This window comes from Taudactylus pleione, unplaced genomic scaffold (assembly GCF_031769625.1).
Source record: "Taudactylus pleione unplaced genomic scaffold, aTauple2 ptg001392l, whole genome shotgun sequence".
Taxonomy (NCBI): Eukaryota; Metazoa; Chordata; class Amphibia; order Anura; family Myobatrachidae; genus Taudactylus; species Taudactylus pleione.
This window is the reverse complement of record NW_028285792.1, coordinates 379528-400000: the sequence shown is the minus strand read 5'-3', so window position 1 is coordinate 400000 and position 20473 is coordinate 379528. Positions and strand designations below refer to the sequence as shown.

General features: G+C 43.4%; 1 protein-coding gene across 1 annotated transcript in view; it reads left to right on the top strand.

The window, feature by feature from the left end:
* Window positions 1-1762: 1762 nt before the first annotated feature.
* Window positions 1763-20473, top strand: part of LOC148442758 (thialysine N-epsilon-acetyltransferase-like) — a 105136-nt gene continuing 86425 nt past the window's right edge. Inside the window, exon 1 of the mRNA XM_088463518.1 lies at window positions 1763-1829. The gene's annotated coding sequence lies outside the window, so the exon portion shown is untranslated. The remainder of the gene's footprint in view (window positions 1830-20473) is intronic.

Genomic DNA, 20473 nt, shown 5'->3' with positions numbered 1-20473 from the left:
CCATACATTGTACAGGGCTCATGGTATGCTGTGTGTCTGTCACATACAGGAGGTATCTGCATTATCCCCCATACATTGTACAGGGCTCATAGTACACTGTGTGTGTCACATACAGGAGGTATCTGTATTATACCCCATACATTGTACAGGGCACTTGGTACGCTGTGTGTGTGTGTCACATACAGGAGATATCTGCATTATCCCCCATACATTGTACAGGGCTCATGGTACGCTGTGTGTGTGTCACATACAGGAGGTATCTGCATTATCCCCCATACATTGTACAGGGCACATGGTACGCTGTGTGTGTGTGCGTGTGTCACATAGAGGAGATATCTGCATTATCCCCCATACATTGTACAGGGCTCAAGGTACGCTGTGTGTGTGTGTCACATACAGGAGGTATCTGCATTATCCCCCATACATTGTACAGGGCACATGGTACGCTGTGTGTGTGTGTTACATAAAGGAGGTATCTGCATTATCCCCCATACATAGTACAGGGCATATGGTACGCTGTGTGTGTCACATACAGGAGGTATCTGCATTATCCCCCATACATTGTACAGGGCTCATAGTACACTGTGTGTGTCACATACAGGAGGTATCTGCATTATCCCCCATACATTGTACAGGGCACATGGTACGCTGTGTGTGTGTGTGTGTGTGTGTGTGTGTGTGTGTCACATACAGGAAGTATCTGCATTATACCCCATACATTGTACAGGGCACATGGTACGCTGTGTGTCACATACAGGAGGTATCTGCATTATCCCCCATACATTGTACAGGGATCATGGTACGCTGTGTGTCTGTCACATACAGGAGGTATCTGCATTATCCCCCATACATTGTAAAGGGCACATGGTACGCTGTGTGTGTGTGTCATATACAGGAGGTATCTGCATTATCCCCCATACATTGTACAGGGCACATGGTACGCTGTGTGTGTGTCACATACAGGAGGTATCTGCATTATCCCCCATACATTGTACAGGGCTCATGGTACGCTGTGTGTGTGTCACATACAGGAGGTTTCTGTATTATCCCCCATACATTGTACAGGGCTCATGGTACGCTGTGTGTGTCACATACAGGAGGTATCTGCATTATCCCCCATACATTGTACAGGGCTCATGGTACGCTGTGTGTGTGTCACATACAGGAGATATCTGCATTATCCCCCATACATTGTACAGGGCTCATGTCCCTAACACTAACCCTCCCACAGCCTGTCCCTAACCTTAACTCTCCCACAGCCTGTCCCTAACCCTAACCTTCCCCCTAATGCTATGTCTCCCCCTGGTCCTAATAATTACTTCCGCAGTCTATCGTTTTGCTGACTTACATCAGATGCCAACGCAGTCTCTTACCGGGAATTAGACTTGTTTGAAATTACATTTTTGTATACATCAATGTTTCTGGACATACCAGATAATACGTATCAATCTCTACATGATATAAAATAAAGGCATCGCTGTGATATATCTGTAATGGTTTAGGCAAGAAAGTGCTAGGACGGCCGTCACTGCTCGGCCCCCTTTTGTCACACACTATCCACAATTGCTCTATAGAGTAGTGACAACTGCATCAAAATCCGCCCAGTGGTTCCTGAGATTATCCCCAACACACAGACAGACGCCCACCAGGGCCTGTATTCTATACTATGTATAAGGATCTCCCATGTGTCTGGTTACTGATGTAATGCTGCCCTCTATAGGCCATGCTGGGTAATACACCCGAGCACTGAGTTTCCGTCCCGGTAACGTGTGGTCAGAGGTCGGAGTGCGCATCCCCAGGGCTGTTCCCTTACACGGTGTATGTGACAGGTATGTACCCAGAATAGCACAGACAGCGTTGGGGTAATTGCTGGTGATGGTAATTATCATGGAGACCAATGTGAGTGACTAAACATTCTGTGCTGTGGCTGTACTGTAATGTGACTGTGTATAGGGGGCACACTGCACGCTTCTGTGTGCTGCACTATACTCTGCTGTATTGGGTCAGGCTGTGCTGTGGCTGTACTGTAATGTGACTGTGTATAGGAGATACACTGCACGCTTCTGTGTGCTGCACTATACTCTGCTGTATTGGCTCAGGCTGTGCTGTGGCTGTACTGTAATGTGACTGTGTATAGGAGATACACTGCACGCTTCTGTGTGCTGCACTATACTCTGCTGTATTGGCTCAGGCTGTGCTGTGGCTGTACTGTAATGTGACTGTGTATAGGGGGCACACTGCACGCTTCTGTGTGCTGCACTATACTCTGCTGTATTGGCTCAGGCTGTGCTGTGGCTGTACTGTAATGTGACTGTGTATAGGAGATACACTGCACGCTTCTGTGTGCTGCACTATACTCTGCTGTATTGGCTCAGGCTGTGCTGTGGCTGTACTGTAATGTGACTGTGTATAGGGGGCACACTGCACGCTTCTGTGTGCTGCACTATACTCTGCTGTATTGGCTCAGGCTGTGCTGTGGCTGTACTGTAATATGACTGTGTATAGGGGATACACTGCACGCTTCTGTGTGCTGCACTATACTCTGCTGTATTGGGTCAGGCTGTGCTGTGGCTGTACTGTAATGTGACTGTGTATAGGAGATACACTGCACGCTTCTGTGTGCTGCACTATACTCTGCTGTATTGGGTCAGGCTGTGCTGTGGCTGTACTGTAATGTGACTGTGTATAGGAGATACACTGCACGCTTCTGTGTGCTGCACTATACTCTGCTGTATTGGCTCAGGCTGTGCTGTGGCTGTACTGTAATGTGACTGTGTATAGGAGATACACTGCACGCTTCTGTGTGCTGCACTATACTCTGCTGTATTGGCTCAGGCTGTGCTGTGGCTGTACTGTAATGTGACTGTGTATAGGGGGCACACTGCACGCTTCTGTGTGCTGCACTATACTCTGCTGTATTGGCTCAGGCTGTGCTGTGGCTGTACTGTAATATGACTGTGTATAGGGGATACACTGCACGCTTCTGTGTGCTGCACTATACTCTGCTGTATTGGCTCAGGCTGTGCTGTGGCTGTACTGTAATATGACTGTGTATAGGGGATACACTGCACGCTTCTGTGTGCTGCACTATACTCTGCTGTATTGGCTGTGCTGAGACTCTGGACTCACAAGTGTCTGTGCTCTATATAAAGTGACTGTGTATAGGGGGCACACTGCACGCTGCTTTATGCTGCGCTGTACTCTGCTGTAAATTGTACTGTTTGGTGCGCTGTCTTCACGTGCCGCTATAAAGCCCTGTAATCTACGCAGTTTACCTGAGCTGCAAGTTTTTTTTTTTTACTGTATTGTTAAGTTCTGTTTGTTCTATTGGGTGCGCTTTCTTCATGTACCGCTCTAAGCTCTAAGCCCTGTGATCCTCGCAGTTTGAGGTTAATACTCTAAGAACAAAAAAGGCCCAAATGATGTGATTTTAGCTTTTTTTTTTGACAATTTAAAAAAACAATCCAAATCCAAATCCGGACATCGAATCACAGCCGAATCCAAATCTATCAAAAATTGTCCAGGTGTACAACCCTACCACTAATAAGCACAATTACAGTATATTACTGTGCACCAACATGCACACTTGCAGAATTAGGGAATATTACTGTGCACCAACATGCACACTTGCAGAATTACAGTATATTACTGTGCACCAACATGCACACTTGCAGAATTAGGGAATATTACTGTGCACCAACATGCACAATTACAGTATATTACTGTGCACCAACATGCACAATTACAGTATATTACTGTGCACCAACATGCACACTTGCACAATTAGGGAATATTACTGTGCACCAACATGCACAATTACAGTATATTACTGTGCACCAACATGCACAATTACAGTATATTACTGTGCACCAACATGCACACTTGCACAATTAGGGAATATTACTGTGCACTAATAGACACACTTTACTTTTGAACAGTTTTTTTTTATTAAAAGCACCACAGAAGGTAGTGACAGCAATATATCAGTGAATACCTCTATAACATGTGGATCATTATTACACAATGGAATTGGGCAGAGGCCGGGTCCTACATATATGTCTGGGCTGTGTCACAGAGATTCTATAATTAAATGTCATTGTGATAGCCGGCAATAGTGATCACACTTATTAGTACACAGACCATCTTATAAATCAATTCCTTTAAATCTAGGGACTGCCAGCAAACTCCCAGGCTGTTATATACTGTGTGGGTCTGACAGGGACAGCTTGTCCTCCCCCTCCTCCCTGGTCAGTGGTCAGATGCAGCAGTACAGGCTAAGCCTGTATTCCCACACACGTCCTCCCCCCACCTGCAGGACCAGCAGCTGCAGACCCCTCACCCCTGTCAGCAGACACTGGGGGAGACACTGAGGTGCAGGGAAGCCTCCCACGGAATCTGAGGAGGTAAGGCTGCAAGGGAATGGGTAAGCTGAGGAGAGGGGGTGGGGGGCTTCTGGTGGTACCCCAGGAATACAGACAGAGGCTATGAAGGGTTCAGCAACTCACAAAGTCCCCTTGGTGGGAAATTTAGAAGCACAGAGAAGTCTTGTTTAGTTCAGGACTTCTAATGGGCAGGAACGGGCGCTGTTATAGCCAATTATTACAGCTCCTCTTGTGCCCTCAGCCATTTTTGGGGCATTCATTGTTTGGGTAGTCTTAGATCTTGTGGGTGTACTTGGCATCACCAGTAGTTCTGAGGAATAAATATACTAAAAACCACGCTGGCTAGAAGAAGGTTAATATTTCATGTAGACGGTGTTGTTATAAAAATATTTTATTATATTGTTATCAATTAAAGTCCAAAATGGTATTGTGCAAGAAAGAAATACTGTGAAAATGAATGATAAAAAGATAAAAAGTTCCAATGTGTGCCAAAAAAAGGAAACATACACCACTAGCGTTCCTATTGTGTCTTACTGGACATAGGACCTCCTCCAATGAATTAGCAGCAATGTTCACCAGTGAATGTGGAATGATCCCCAAAGTCCATAAGCCTGATTCAGAGGCGTTCCTATTTTATTTTTTTCTGGCCTGCAGGCCGCTCGCACAGCTGGGGGTGACATATATATATACATATATATATATATATATATATATATATATATATATATATATATATATATATATATTTTTTTTTATTTAATTTCTTCTCCCTGCTCCACCATCTCTCCCTGCGTTTACCTACCCATCAAAGGCGGGCAGCAAAATCTATCCCCCTTGTCAGTGGGGTTATAATGTGTAGCTGGAGGCTCTCTGTGACCGTTCCATGCTTGCTATGTAGCCTCACTAACAGGGGAATCCGCCATCCATTTATCTAACACTACATGACCCTCTCTCCGTCACCTGGTGACCTTCATGCTCAATTGTCCCAATTACGAGGGGAAATTATGGAAGTTTTAACCCATGTTCGATCTCTCCCCTCTAAACAAGACATGCAGGCTCTGGAGTCGCGAATCCAGGGCTCTATGCAGACTCAGATCTCTTTAGTACAAGCTGATGTTAAACACCTGGGTTCCCGCATGGTTACCCTTGAAGAAGAGAAAGTCAGTTGACAACCAGTTATCTCATCTTCATGAGTTAATCTCCCAGCAAGCTTTAGATAGGAGGACAATGCAAAACAGACTGGGCGACCTGGACAACAGAGGCCGCAGGAACAATATTCGTGTTTGGGGGCTTCCTGAGGATGTCCCTCCATCTGGTCTGACTGCTGCCCTAAATAAAATCTTTGGAGAAATCCTGGAACTTGACCCCAATGACCCTATTGAATTTGACCGTGCTCATAGAGTTCTCTGTCCAAAGGGTCTTGTAACTGATCGTCCGAGAGATGTTATCTGCCGGGTCCATTACTTCTCACAAAAAGAAGAGCTTCTCCATAAAGTCCGCAATTTGGAAGGTGTGGAGTTCAACGGTACTCATCTACAAATATTCCAGGACCTCTCTTGGCAGACCCTCCAACAGCGATGGTTATTGAAACTCCTAACAGATTCCTTGCATAAACAAGAAATCAAATATAGATGGGGGTTCCCGTTCTCTCTACAGGTCACCCATGCCGGTAAACACCTGGTGCTCCAGTCTCCCCAGAGCTTACCTGACTTCTGTTCTGCACTGTGCTTGGAGCCTGTTACACTTCCCGATTGGCAGGCCTTTTCATTCCCTCTACCTGTACCTCCTGGCCGTCCGAGGAGAGACCATTGGCAACAAGTACAGCACCATAAAAAAAAGCCTAAAGGAGCTGACCCCCACTAGCATCTGACCCCACTTGATATACTGTATGCTCAGTTTGTTATGAGGTTCTCCTTAATTGAGGCTGTATTCACTATTTGTTCTGACTTCTAATTAGTCTTTGTGACCTCCTACGTTACTAGAGGCTTGTTAGGCCTATTTTATTTATTACTTTTCTTTTTCCCAAGGTCCATTTATAGTCAGACATATTAGATAAATCAAGCTGCCATTATTATAATTTCTTATTTAGATTGCTACTATATACTATTTTTTCTATTACATTTCATTCTTTACAAGGAGTTATGCAATTATGTTTATTCAAATTATATTAATAAGATTGGGTGTTTTCTATTATATTGTTATTTTTTCTATAAGATGGTGGGGTCATTCCCGTGACATGGGTTCCCTGGCGGTCCCCTTATTGTCCGGCAGTGGTTCTTTTTTTCTTCTCATTTAATGCTTCACTCCGTATAGTCTCTTTAAATGCCAGAGGGCTGAATGTCCCAGAAAAGAGAACCCAGGCCCTTCGATCTTTCCATGGTGATAGAGCGGATATCGTCTTTGTACAGGAAACCCACTTCCGCCATTCCCCCTCTGCCCCACGGCTTAGCATTCAATTTTACACCATAACGCATTATAGTAACTATCCCCAATCGAAATCTCAGGGAGTGGCTATTTTATTTGCTAAACGTTTGCCAGTCACACACTCTGAAGTACATAATTTGGAGGAGGGGGAGATGTCTACTGTTTAAATGCTCTATTTTTAATCAACCTTTCACATTTGTTAATATTTATGCCCCAAACCAGGGCCAGACAACTTTTCTTAAGACGGTTCTGGATAAAATTGACACACTCCAACAGGGGATCTTGATAGTAGGTGGAGACTTCAACTGGGCTCTAGATCATCTCTTGGACACTACATCGGGTTCCTCAACAGTCCCTTGTCATACATCAAGGAAGGCAAGATGGTTACTTTATACTCATCAGCTGTCCGACATCTGGTGTATCTCACATCCATCAGAAAGAGATTACTCATTTTATTCTAGCTCCCACCAGTCCTATTCCAGGATAGACTATATATTGGTTGGCCATAGCTTTCTCCACCTGGTACAGGAAACTTCCATAGGAGTGACAACCTGGTCTGATCATACTCCAGTGAGGGTAGACATCTCCCTCGTATTTTTTGATCCAATCACCACATCCTGGCATTTTAATGAGTCCATTCTGTCCAACCCTTATTGTAGATCTCAGTTGGAAGAGGCTATTGATATATATCTAGAATGTAATACCACCCTGGATGTATCTAATCTCACTGTATGGGAAGCCCATAAGTGTGCTTTTAGAGGAAAAAGCATCCAACTTGGTTCCTACTTAAAAGAAACAAAGGATGGGACAGAGAGAAGACTTACTTCAGAAAATACAGGTTTTGGAGTCTACCCACAAAACCTCCCTTTCCTCTGATGTTTATGTGGACTTACTCCAAGCCCGTTCCGCCTTAAATAAACTTTTACTGGAAAAGGTCAAACATTCTTTTTGAAAATTTCGTAGTCTATATTATCGCTGGGGCAATAAACCCAGAAAAATGCTAGCTAGAGCTCTGCAAACTCAAAGAGCTCATTCCTTCATCCCTATTACAGATGGGAGGGGACTGGTCTCCCATGATACTCCCATGTGGCTCCGATGTGAACAAGCTCTCCAGTAATCATCGTGCATCATCAGCCAGTGCCAGAATCCCGGGTTTCACAAGGGCGCCCATGTGACCCGGTTGCCGACGGCCTCACCAGACTGCACATCAGGATATCGTTCCCGCACACCCCACCTTTGTCTGATTACCTTTCCAGGACACTAAGGTACCTCCGTCGGCTCTCTCATTCCGCTTTCTCCGGTGGTTCTGCCCTGCACTGCGTTCTAAAAAAAGGGGGAAACCACAGCTAGCTGGGACAGTGGAAACCGACTCTACGTTCTCCTCTCTCTCCCTTACTTCCAATCTGCACCCAGGGGGTCTCTGTCTCCCTCTGACCTGTTCAATACCTATTGGTAAATGGGGACAGTGGTGAGAGGTCTTCTCCCAATAGGGCAGAGTATTATTTCTCTCTCTTTGATTACACAGAGACTGGTCCTCCTGAATAATTATCTCATAACTACGGATTTTATGCTAATGCTTAATAATCATGTCACTATTATGATATATAATATGTGGATTCACACCTGTTTAATGTGATTAAATACCCAATACCCTTCAATTGAAGGGATGATGTCCTCCACACGCCATTCAATTGCAGATATCTACTGTGTAGTATATAAAGGGCACTGGTTATTATAAGTTATCCTATATTTGAATCAAGCAGCATGGTGAACAACTTTTTTCCATTCTGAGGCCAGTAGAATAAGGGTTAAACTTTGAGAGAGGATTAGCGAAGGAACATACTCGCACAATATACGTGAGGAGATTTTCCCTCCATATTTACAAGGGTTAATCATGGGGATGTGACTATTATGCAGCACTAAAACCACCCCCACATGTAGACTGTGACTCCGAGAATTTATACCTATTATGAAAGAAAAGATACCTGATCAGATCTCGGCATGAGGTAGTAACCAATGTCACAATATGGGATAGGACAGATTATTTGAAGTGGTTTAAATATTATATTTCACTCTTGTGTTCAAAGTTTGTGTAATTTGGCAACATGAGTTTAACAATGATTAATTCAAACTGCAATAATAAATAGATAAGCATGTTGCTAAAAGAACAGACCTTACTGTATATACTAATTGAGCCATAATTTCAAAAAGAATACTGCAGCAATATATATACTTACATTGTTTGCAGATATGTTTTGTATGTACAATATTTTTTATTTTTTAAGAATATACAAGTAAAAGTTAGATTTTAATTTTTTTTTTCATATGCACGGAGTGCACCCACCAAGGAAAATTCTTTACTCTCTGTTGAATCATCTCTTTATGATCGAACACTCCATATAAAACTCCCATGATTCTCACAAGATTGCAGAAGCTTTCTGTTCCTATTATTCATCACTATATAATTTACCTGCCCCCTCGGCCTTTCCTGACGTTCTTGGGAAACAACAGGCTATTGAGGCCTATCTCACTAGAATTGGATTCCCCAGGCTGGACGACCATGCCAGTGAGGACTTGGAGAGACCCTTCACTTTACCTGAGCTACTGGAGGCCATTAAATCTACCCCTTCCGGGAAAAGTCCTGGCCCTGACGGGTTCTCTATAAATTATTACAAAGCTTTCAAGAACAAACTGGCTCCTCCACTGTTGGAGGCCTTTAATTCAGTTTCCGATAAGACCCCCTTTTCATGCCAATCCTTAGAAGCCCATATAACGGTCATCCCTAAGGAAGGCAAAGACTTCTCCATTTGTCCCAGTTACCGCCCAATCTCCCTTCTCAGCATAGACGTTAAATTGTATGCGAAACTTCTCGCAAACAGATTAAAGCATTTCCTACCTTCTCTTAGTCATAACGCTCCGGTAGGGTTTCTCCCAGGACATGAAGCTAGGGACAATACCTCCAAAATTATAGCCCTCATCCACTATATCTCGACTACAGATACCCCAGCTATTCTGCTGTCTACTGATGCCGAGAAGGCATTTGACAAGGTAGATTGGAGTTTCATGTCTGGAATACTGAGACACTTGGGACTAGGCCCTATTTGCCTTCAATGCATCCTCGCTCCTTATCGTTCCCCCTCTGCCCGCATTAGAGTTAACGATTCCCTTTCTAAACTCCTTCTCCATTAACAATGGAACTAGACAAGGCTGTCCCTTATCCCCCCTGATTTTTATTATTTGTATGGAGGCTCTGGCGAGGTCAGTCACGCTGAATCCGAACATATCGGGCTTTAGGTTACATAGTGATGAATATAAACTAGCTCTATTTGCCGATAATTTATTGGCCACAATTACAAATCCCATTATTTCAATACCGAACCTACTAGAGGAATTCAAGATTTTTGGAGACCTCTCTAATTTCAAAGTTAATTATTCTAAATCGGTGGCCTTGAATATTACGGCACCTCCACAGATGGTTGCAGGCCTTAAATCAGCGTTCCCTTTCACCTGGCACTCTTCCCAGCTTACATATCTGGGAGTTAATCTTACTAGAGATCTCTCCCACCTGCTTGAGGCCAATTTCACTCCCCTTCTAGACAAGATACGTTCAGACTTGAGATTATGGAAATCAGGTGCCTTCTCATGGTTTGGGAGACTGGGCATTCTCAAAATGAACTCTCTCCCTAAGATCCTTTACTTGTTACAAACCCTCCCAATTAAATTATCTCCTAGATGGTTTCTTTTTTTTTTATAATCATATAATTTTATTGGGGTATCAATACAAGAGAAACAGGAAAAAAAAACAGTGCAGTCCCCAAGGGGGATTAAGGAACAAAATAAACAGTAAATATTCATCATACAAATAGATAGGTAACAAGTATAATGATATACTGATATTGAAAATGAACTTTTCCTTTTTTCCCTCTTTTTTCTTTGTAATTCCTTAAGAAAGTAGCACAGAACAAAGAAACAAAATATCAAGAGAAGAGTAAAAAAAAATATAAAGAGAGAAAAATAAAATAAAATAATAATAATAAAAATTGAGTAGGAAAGTAAATAAATAAATACAAATTAAAAATTTGGAAATTATGTAGAAGAGAAAATAAAAAAAAATAAAAAATTATATAAATAAAAATCAGGGAGTGAAGAGGAAGAGAGCGAGCTGGGGGGATAGAATAAAGAATTTGAGAGGGAGAGAAAAGAGAAAGAAAAGAGAAAAGAGCAGAGGGCAAATAATTATGAGAGACCAGGAGGGGTCACACCCTGGGAGCCATACCAGGGAGACCAGATTGCATTAAACTTGTTCACCCTGTTGTTTTGAAGGCTTGTGATATATTCCATTTTGGCCACAAACCAGACGCGGTGAGAAACTGTTGACGAGTAGGAGGGAGTGGTTGTTTCCAAGAGCTAGCAATCTGATACTTGGCAGCACAGGAGATGTGTAGGGCCAACTTATTCTCATGGTTGGAAAGTTGACAGATCGGGGCACACAGGAGCAACGAAGCAGCAGTAAGAGGGGAGGCATAGGGAATCATTGACAATATAGTAGATTGGACCATGGATCAGTAAGGGACAATATATGGACAGGACCACCAAATATGGTAGAAAGAGCCGACTTGTCCACATTGTCTCCAACAAAGGTTAGAAGAATTAGGGTATATTTGGTGAAGACGCTCCGGGACAAGATACCATCGAGTGTATACCTTATAAGAGTTTTCCTTAATGGAGACACTAATTGAGCATTTCGATATATTAAGGCGTATAGCCTCCCAAGTGTCTCCTCCCAGAGAGGTACCCAAGTCTATCTCCCAACAACACTCATGGGTCTCTAGGGGCGGGCTATCCTGATCTAGTATAGAATGATAGATCTGAGAAATTAAGCCCTTTTCCGCGGGTCTATAAATACAAAGGTGTTCCATAGCCGTGGGGTTTCGTAAAGCGTCAAGAGAAGAGAGGGACGAATGGACAAAGTGGCGAATCTGGAGATACTGGTAGAAACAGGACTGCGGTAAAGAATGTATCTCCCATAACTCAGTAAAAGAATGGAGGGCAAAATTGCCCAGGATGTGATGAAAGCGGGTGATACCAACTGCAGACCATGTAGAGATCATATGGGGCGAGTGGCAAGGGAGAAAAGAAGGGTGAAACCAGAGAGGTGTCTGAGGCGAGGGGTGAGTAGACAGAGAGAACTTAGTATCGAGAGAGTTCCATACAAATAAAGTAAGAGAAACTGATGGGACCAAAGAGATAGAGAGAGGTCTGAGTTTTCTGGGGAGCCATGGTAGGTTTGAGACCGATGGGGTTTTGGTGAGTGCTGATTCAAGATCAACCCATCGTTTGGTTCCCTTTGGAGAGTGCTAGGAGACTAATTGACTAAGTCTAGAGGCTTGGTAGTATTTGGATAATGAGGGGAGACCTAGGCGGCCAGCTGAAGTGGTCTTAAAAAGGACTGCTCTACGTATACGAGGTCTTCTGTAATTCCAGATAAATTTACCATAACTTGCCTGTAAAGAAGATAGAACATGGGGAGGGACTGCCACAGGAAGGGTTTGGAAAAGGTAGAGGAGTTTGGGAAGGACATTCATTTTAATCACGGCTATACGGCCTGTCCAAAAGATAAATAGAGAGTGCCAATGAAAAAGGTCTTGTTCTATGGCTCTAAACAGAGGGAGATAGTTTGCCTTGTAGAGACCGTGATAAGATTTTGTCAGGTTGACACCTAGATATTTAATAGATTCCAAACGCCAGTTAAAATTGAAATTAAGACGGAGGAGCTCTAAAGACGACCTCAGAATATGGAGGGGTAAAGCTTCTGATTTGTCGTTGTTGATTTTATAACCGGAAAATTGTCCATAAAGGGAGATTTCTTGGAACAGATTTGGGAGGGAAATCAAGGGGTTGGTGAGAGTAAGGAGGACATCGTCGGCAAATAGAGAGATTTTATACGAGGAGTCGCCTACTTGAATGCCAGAAATGTCTGGATTCCCTCGGATTTTACAGGCCAGGGGTTCAATAATTAGAGCGAAAATCAGCGGGGATAGAGGACACCCCTGCCTAGTGCCATTTGAGATGGTGAAGGAGTCAGAAAGAAGACCCCCTGCAAGAACCGAAGTAGATGGGTTATGATAAAGGGCCCTAATGGCCTGGAGAAATCTACCATGAAAACCGAAGCCAAGAAGAGTATTAATCATAAAGGGCCAAGAGACCCTATCAAAGGCCTTTTCGGCATCAAGAGCAAGAAAGAGAGAGGGAAGTTTAATAGAGTTTACATGATGTATAAGATCCACTGTACGCCTAGTGTTATAGAGGGCTTGTCGGGAGGGGACGAAACCTACCTGGTCCGGATGAATAAGAGAAGAGAGAATGGGGTTTAGTCTATTTGCCAACATTTTTGCAAAAAGTTTGAGATCCGTATTTAGAAGGGAAATTGGTCAATAGTTAGTTACCAAATGGGGGTCCTTATCCGGTTTCGGGATAACTGTTATTTTAGCCCTAGTGGTATCAGTGGGAAAAAAGTTACCTTCAAAAATTTGATTAAAAGAGTTTGTGAGATGGGGGATTAGAGAGCACTGGAATGTTTTATAGTAAGAAAAGGGGAGACCGTCCGGACCAGGTGCCTTCGAAGGTTTCTGATGTTTAAGTGCACAGGTAACCTCTTCCTCAGTTATGGGGAGGTTAAGTAATTCAGAGGTGGAAGCATCGATGTGAAGTAGATCACAAGAAGTCAAGTAGTCAGTAATGGAGATGGGGAGGGGGGGGTGGGGACGGATCGGGATCTGAAAGGTTATAAAGATAAGAATAATAATCTTTAAAGATAGAATTGATTTTGGAGGGACTGTATTGTAGAGATCCAGAATGGTCCTTAAGCGCAGGATTCGCCATAGCAACCTTGTGAGCCTTTAAACGATTGGCAAGAAGAGTGTCCGCCTTATTGCTCTTTTCATAGAATCGCTGATTCAGCCATCTAAGAGATTTTTCCGTTTTTTCAGAGAGAATCGAGTTAAGGGCAGATTTTGCAGTGGTGAGTTGTTTATAGAGAGCATCAGTGGGTGTGCGCTTATGGAGAGACTCCAAGTGGTGAACCTGATCAGTGAAAGATCGGAGAAGATGCTTGTATTGTTTATTTCTGTGAGAAGCAAAGCTGATGATGTGCCCACGAAGGACGGACTTATGAGCCTCCCACTCCATGGGAGAACATCCAGAGCCGGAGACATTAAGAGCAAAGTAGTCCTTTAAGACACCTATAATTTTTGTTTGGAAGTGAGGGATTTTAAGAAGGGTCTCATTTAACCACCAAGTGGGCCTGATAACCGGGGTATCTAAGAAATCGAGGGAGGAAGTAACGATAGAGTGATCAGACCAGGAATTAGGAATGATACTCGCATCTGTAAGGTGTTTGGAAATGGGGAGACTACATAAAATAAAATTGATTCTGGAATAAGTACGATGGGGGTTGGAATAGAATGTGTAATCCTTAGAAGAGAGATTGAGGGAGTGCCACGTGTCAAATAGACCAGCCAATTTCATATGTTTATTTAGAGTTTTAGATATAGGACAAGTGGAAGGGCGGGTCCGAGAAAGAGACTTATCCAAGGTCGGATCCAGAACAGAGTTAAAGTCGCCACCAAGAAGCAAGTGACCAATACGACGTTTGTACAGTATTTTAAAAAAGGAATTAAAGAAACGACATTGGTTTACATTAGGGGAATATACTGTGGCGATAGTCACCTCTGTGTGTCCGAGCCTGCCAGTGAGAATAATGTATCGACCATCCGCATCGGTATATACAGATTCTTGGGAAAAAGGTAAGTTATTTTTAATGAGAATGGCCACACCATTATGTTTAGATGTACTGGAGGAATACAACACGGTGGAGAAGTATCTGGAGGTAAGAGAAGGGTGGTTTGGTGAGCGGAAGTGGGTTTCCTGCAAAAGGACTATGCCGGCTTTTATTGATCGAATAGTGCGAAACAGGTGGGAACGCTTCTGAGGAGTATTGAGGCCGCGGACATTCATTGAGGCTATAGTGAGAGGCATATCGGGTCAGTTTTGGGTAGGCTAGGAAGGAGCAGTGGAATGGAAATAAGGGTCCCAGCTCCCAAGGGAAAATGTAGAGAAAAAATAGAGTAAGGGAAAAAATAAGAAGGGGGGAGAAAGAAAAAGGAGAGAAGAAGGAAGGGAAAAAAAAAAAAAAAAACCACAACAACAACACAGGAACTGAGTACGAAAACCCTACCTACAAAGAAGGAGGAGAATGTACTCAAAAGGTTGGACTTAGAAATCCAGAGAGGAGCAGGCTAAAAAAGCCAAATAACCCTCTAATAGAGTAGAACACCACAAAAATAACAAATAATGTTGACAGTGTCGCAATTAGAGAAAGATATAAATCTCCTAAAAAAGAACAGAGAAGGATTTGTATGGGATCAGAAGCATCCCCCGGGTGCAGAAAGGGGCGAGAAGGGGAAAGAAGTAACAGATTGGTAATTTCAATCACAAAAAGAGCAAAACTTAGAGAGACATACAAAAAATAAAAACAAGAGAAAAAGAAAAAAAAAAAAAAAAAAAGGGGGAGGAAACGTATATAGGGTGAAGTTATAGATTACAATTGTAGTAAGGAGAGCAAGGCATCATAAAAGATAAGACATAATAATAATAAACAACTAGCAGCATAAAAGATCTGTATTAGCTAGCATCTAAACTGAAAAAACAGCTAAAAATAATATACATATATGGGAAATGGATACATAACATAACACAGAGTTGTCCCAATAATAGCAACAAATGGTAACCATAAAGATTACTATAATTACAAAGAGAGAAAAAAAAAATGAATAAAGTAAATGAAAATATACAGTAAATAGCATAACGGATCAATATTAGCTAGTAGCTAAATAAAGAGAACAGCTAAAGATATATGTAAAAAAATAGATACAGAACATAATAGCGAGTTTTTCAGATATTAGTAACAAATGATAACCATATCTAGAAAGTAAATATACAGTCTACATCTCAACTATATTACTTAGAAGAGAGACGAGCAAGAAAGGGGAGAGGCAGGGGGTGGGGTAAATACAGAGCGGAAACCAGTAATCAGATCATGGTTGTAAGTTAGTAAAAAAAACAAGACTTAAGTGTGAAGAATAATATAGCAGAAACAAGGGACAATTTTTGATGGTTAAGGCACTCACAAAACGTCGGGGTTCCCTTCAGGGGAGGGGCCCAATTCCTCTAGGTAGTGAAGCAAGTCCTTACATTCACGAAGATCTCGAATGATAACAGTCTTGCCATTCAGGTCTACAATAAGCTTAAAGGGGAACCCCTAGCGATATCTGATTCTTCTATCACGAAGAGCCTTGGTTAAGTCCCGAAAGTCTCTTCTCTTGGCAATCGTCAGGGGTGAAAGATCCTGGTAGAATTGGAGCTTGGCTGATTCGAATAGGATGTGTGGTTTACCCTTTGTAGGGTTGAGAATGAGTTCTTTGTCCTTATAACTAAGGAACCTCATAATGACATCAGGAGGAGGGTCGTTGTCCCTGGGTTTTGGCCGAAGAGCGCGGTGAGCCCTTTCAAGTGGTAGTGAGCGTGAGCCAAGGTCAGGGAGTAGGAAAGCGAAAAGTTTATACAGATATGATTCCAGAACATCAGGAGAAACCGATTCCGGGATGTTACGAATGCGGATATTATTCCTACGTTCCCGGTTTTCCAAATCTTCGTTTTTAGAGCGAAGGTCAGAAAGTTCAGTGACGACATGATCCAGGTCTCTGCTAGTTTCATTTAAGGCTTTCTGAAAGCCGTCCTGGCGAGACTCAAGTTTAGTGGTTCTTGCAGCCAGAGTTGAAACTTCAGCTTTAATAGAGGCAACTGCATTGTCGAGTTTGGTTTCAAGAGAGTCCTTAAACTCCGTAATGAGGGAGCGAAGAGCTAGAATGTCTTCTTTAGTGGATGGGGTGGGTGAGTGAGAACCATCCTTATCCATGGCAATGAAAGGGGGGGAAGGGGGACCCCTTTGTTGAGATGATTTCGTACCTCTCGTGAAGTGTTGCGAAATATCACTTCCCCCTAGTTTAGGAGTCTTGGTAGTAGATTTCTGCATGTGTGGGCCACCAGTGTCAGGGTTGCCGAGAGAAAAAAAAAAAAAAAAGACCCAGAGCCAGTAAATATATATATATATATATATATATATATATATATATATAAAAAAAAAAAAAACAGAGAAAAAATAAAATATATAGGGGATTAAAGCACCCGGGGGATGGGGGACATGCCCACTTAATGTGTTATTTTATTCAATTAGTCAGGATTGAGGACCTGACAACTGAGAAATATAGAACCGTGAATAAGTTATATAGCCCTATTCAAGTGCAGCCTGTTAGTGGGTAGTAGGAGCTTAGTAAAGAAATACAATGGGTGGAGATATTACAGTGAGAAACCACAAGATTGAGCCTGAGTCTCCAGAGTGGAATCTTATATTCTCATAAAGCTATTACCCCTATAGGCATAAAAAGAGCTATATACACACCCATAGATATAGATAATAATAAAAATGCCCCCCGACTGCAATATTCAGGGCTAGTAGTATCACCATATAGTAAAAGTGCGTGGTCAGGTGAAGTAGGATGGGCTGCAATATGAAGAGAACACCCAGGGGCTAGGGGTGATCCAGCAGGCTAATAACCACTACCTGCACGCAGGGCAGAGAGGACATAAGCCTCTGACAGTGCCTTGGGGGTGAGCTGCACTGAGGACAGCAGACACAGGCCAGCCTACTATCAATGAGCCCCAGGAACAGGCCCCGACAGGCACACCAGGATTTAGCACAACTGGGAGGACCAAGATGGCTGACAGTCCCCAGCTCCGGAGGTCAGCTCCGGCAGTGAGAGAGGGTCCAGATCCCGAGACAGGAGGCAAGATACCTGGGGGGGAGATCGCAGGTCTCCAATCAGGGCAGCCACAAAGAGGAGGGTGGTGAGTTAGTGCTGCGCGCTTCAGCGCCGTCACCTCCGCAATCGTCAGGGAGGCTTCCAAACTCGAGGTCCCGGCTTGTGGAAGGGTGGAGGGCGCAACCCGTGAGGAAGTTAGAAGATCCTCCCCCGGCTCCGCGATCGTCACCACCCAATGCGCGCCCGGTGTAGGATACCGGGGAGACACTCCTAGAGCCAGATGGCAGTAGTGGATGTACTGTAGGGCGATAAAGAGAAGGTGAGCGCCGGGAGCCCCTGTGTTAAGCGTCTTCTCGAAATGGCTGCCAGGCCTCCTAGATGGTTTCTGGAAGTCCAGGCTCTCATTAGAGAATTTGTCTGGGCGCTAGCCTCTCTCTCCCCAATTTTACTAAGGTTTGGCACCAAGAGCTTGGAGTTGGCCTAACTGATGATGAGTGGGAGCAAATATTTAAGTTGGCTCATGCCTGCTCTCCTAGTGTTGGTGTTAGGGAGACCCAATATAAATTGCTATGACGTTGGTATAGATGCCCAGATACCCTCTCTAAGATGGGGATTGGTGTTCTGAACATATGCTGGTGCTGCTCTGGGGCCCCAAGTAACCCACTACACATCTGGTGGCAATGTCCTATCCTTCAGCTTTTTTGGAACGAAGTCCTCAACCTTTCTGCAAAAATTCTAGATGAACCGGTCCCTACAGCTTCAATGTTTTGGTTGTTTCGTCTATCATCCAGACCCCTTTCGAAATCTAAGAAAACTTTGTTATGTCATTTGAACAATGCTGCTAAAGCGGTCATCCCGGTGAAATGGCATTCCTCCTCTCCTCCAACAGTTATGGAATGGTTCACTAGGCTGGATCTATATATGGAAATGGATGATATACTGACCCCTGCCGATGGTGATTATGAGTCCTTCAGAGATACCTGGCTTCGCTGGATAGATATCAAGGACTCTGCGATCTTCAAAAATATTTTATCTTCCCGCTCTTCAATTTCCTAGACCTGTCCCAAATAGTGATAAAACCTACGCCCTTGCACTTTGTTCAAAGTTAAATAACAGCTATACTTAACTTTTCTCATTATTTTTCTCTCAACCCTTTTTAATGGGTACTGATGAACCCGAGATTATATTTTTCGATCTGAGGTGACTGTTCTCTTTTTCGCCCAATATATTTCTATCTATTCCCTTCCTTCCCCCCCCCCTTTCACCCTGTTGTCTAGTTATGTTCTTATCTGCTTGTGGTTTTTTTTTCTTTTTTTTTGTCTGTTTTTTTTTATTTTTATTTTTTTATTCTTTTCCATATATATGGGTCCTTTTCCTGATATTTTATGATGTCACTGGCAATTTTTGTTATTGAGTTTTAACTTTTTGTAGTGTCTTGTTATATTTGCATTATGTTTTTCAACAATGACCCTGATATTGTCTATAAGTATTTTTGTATTGTTATCCTATTGATTTTATTACAATAAAAATACAACTTTTACCCAATACACACGCAGGTGTTAATGAGTTGCAATTATCCAAAGGGTATTTACATGGATCATTAATGCTCCTGAGGAAGCTGGGATTACACTTACCCAGGGAAACGCGTTGAGCTTCATACCACACCACTTTGGACCTATATGGAATATTGGCTCTTACCTACGGATTATCTTTTGGACCTACATTTCTCCAGATCACCGGATTGTGGCTCATCACCTATGGACACCCCTAGAGCACACAACAACAAAGACTGAGGGTCTCATTCAGACCCGCTCGCGAGCGCTGTACGCTCGCAAGTGGGTCGATGGTGCCCAAGTGCGCATGCGCACGATGGAGGGAGTTCCGTCATGCTCATGCGCAAGACCTGGCGAGCGACGGGGAAGCCGTCACTCCAGGTCCCACACCAAAGGGGGCGTGCTGTCGATGGTGAGTGACAGCACGCCCCCTTTGGTGGGCGTGCCCGGGGCGTGGCTGCCCAGACGGAGGCGTTCCCATGGGAACGCCTACCGTCTGGGTCCGGCCCCACTGACATCACTAGTGATGTCTGTGGGAGTGATTTTGGCTCTGATAGAGCCCAAATCACTCCAGGGCTTGCGGCAACGAGACCCTACCGCAAGGGTCTTGTCGCAAGCCCGATGGTCGCGATGGTCTTGACCATCGCGACCACCATCATGGATGCTCGCATAAGCTGTGGGTGGTCACCCACAGCTATGCCAGCGGCCAGGACGCACAAAAAAACCCCCCAAAAACGCCCTGATTCAGAGCGGGCGCTCGTTCAGAGTGTCCGGCTCTGAATCAGGCCCTGAGTCCTTATGGACTTTGGGGATCATTCCACATTCACTGGTGAACATTGCTGCTAATTCATTGGAGGAGGTCCTATATACAGTAAGACACAATAGGAACGCTAGTGGTGTAGGTTTCCTTTTTTTTGGCACACATTGGAACTTTTTATCTTTTATCATTAATTTTTACAGTATTTCTTTTCTTGCACAATACCATTTTGGATTTTAATTGATAACAATATAATAAAATATTTTTATAACAACACCGTCTGTATGAAATATTAACCGTTTTCTAGCCAGCGCTGGTTTTTGTTTATTTATTTATGATATTATAGAGGACTGACTACCCTCTCACCATGACGACTCTCTCACCAGCTGCTGTTGACAGTGCACCTAAAACTCCTTTGTGTAGTTCTGGGGAATACTTTATTCTCGCTATGATGGTCCAGGACACCTGACATTTCGT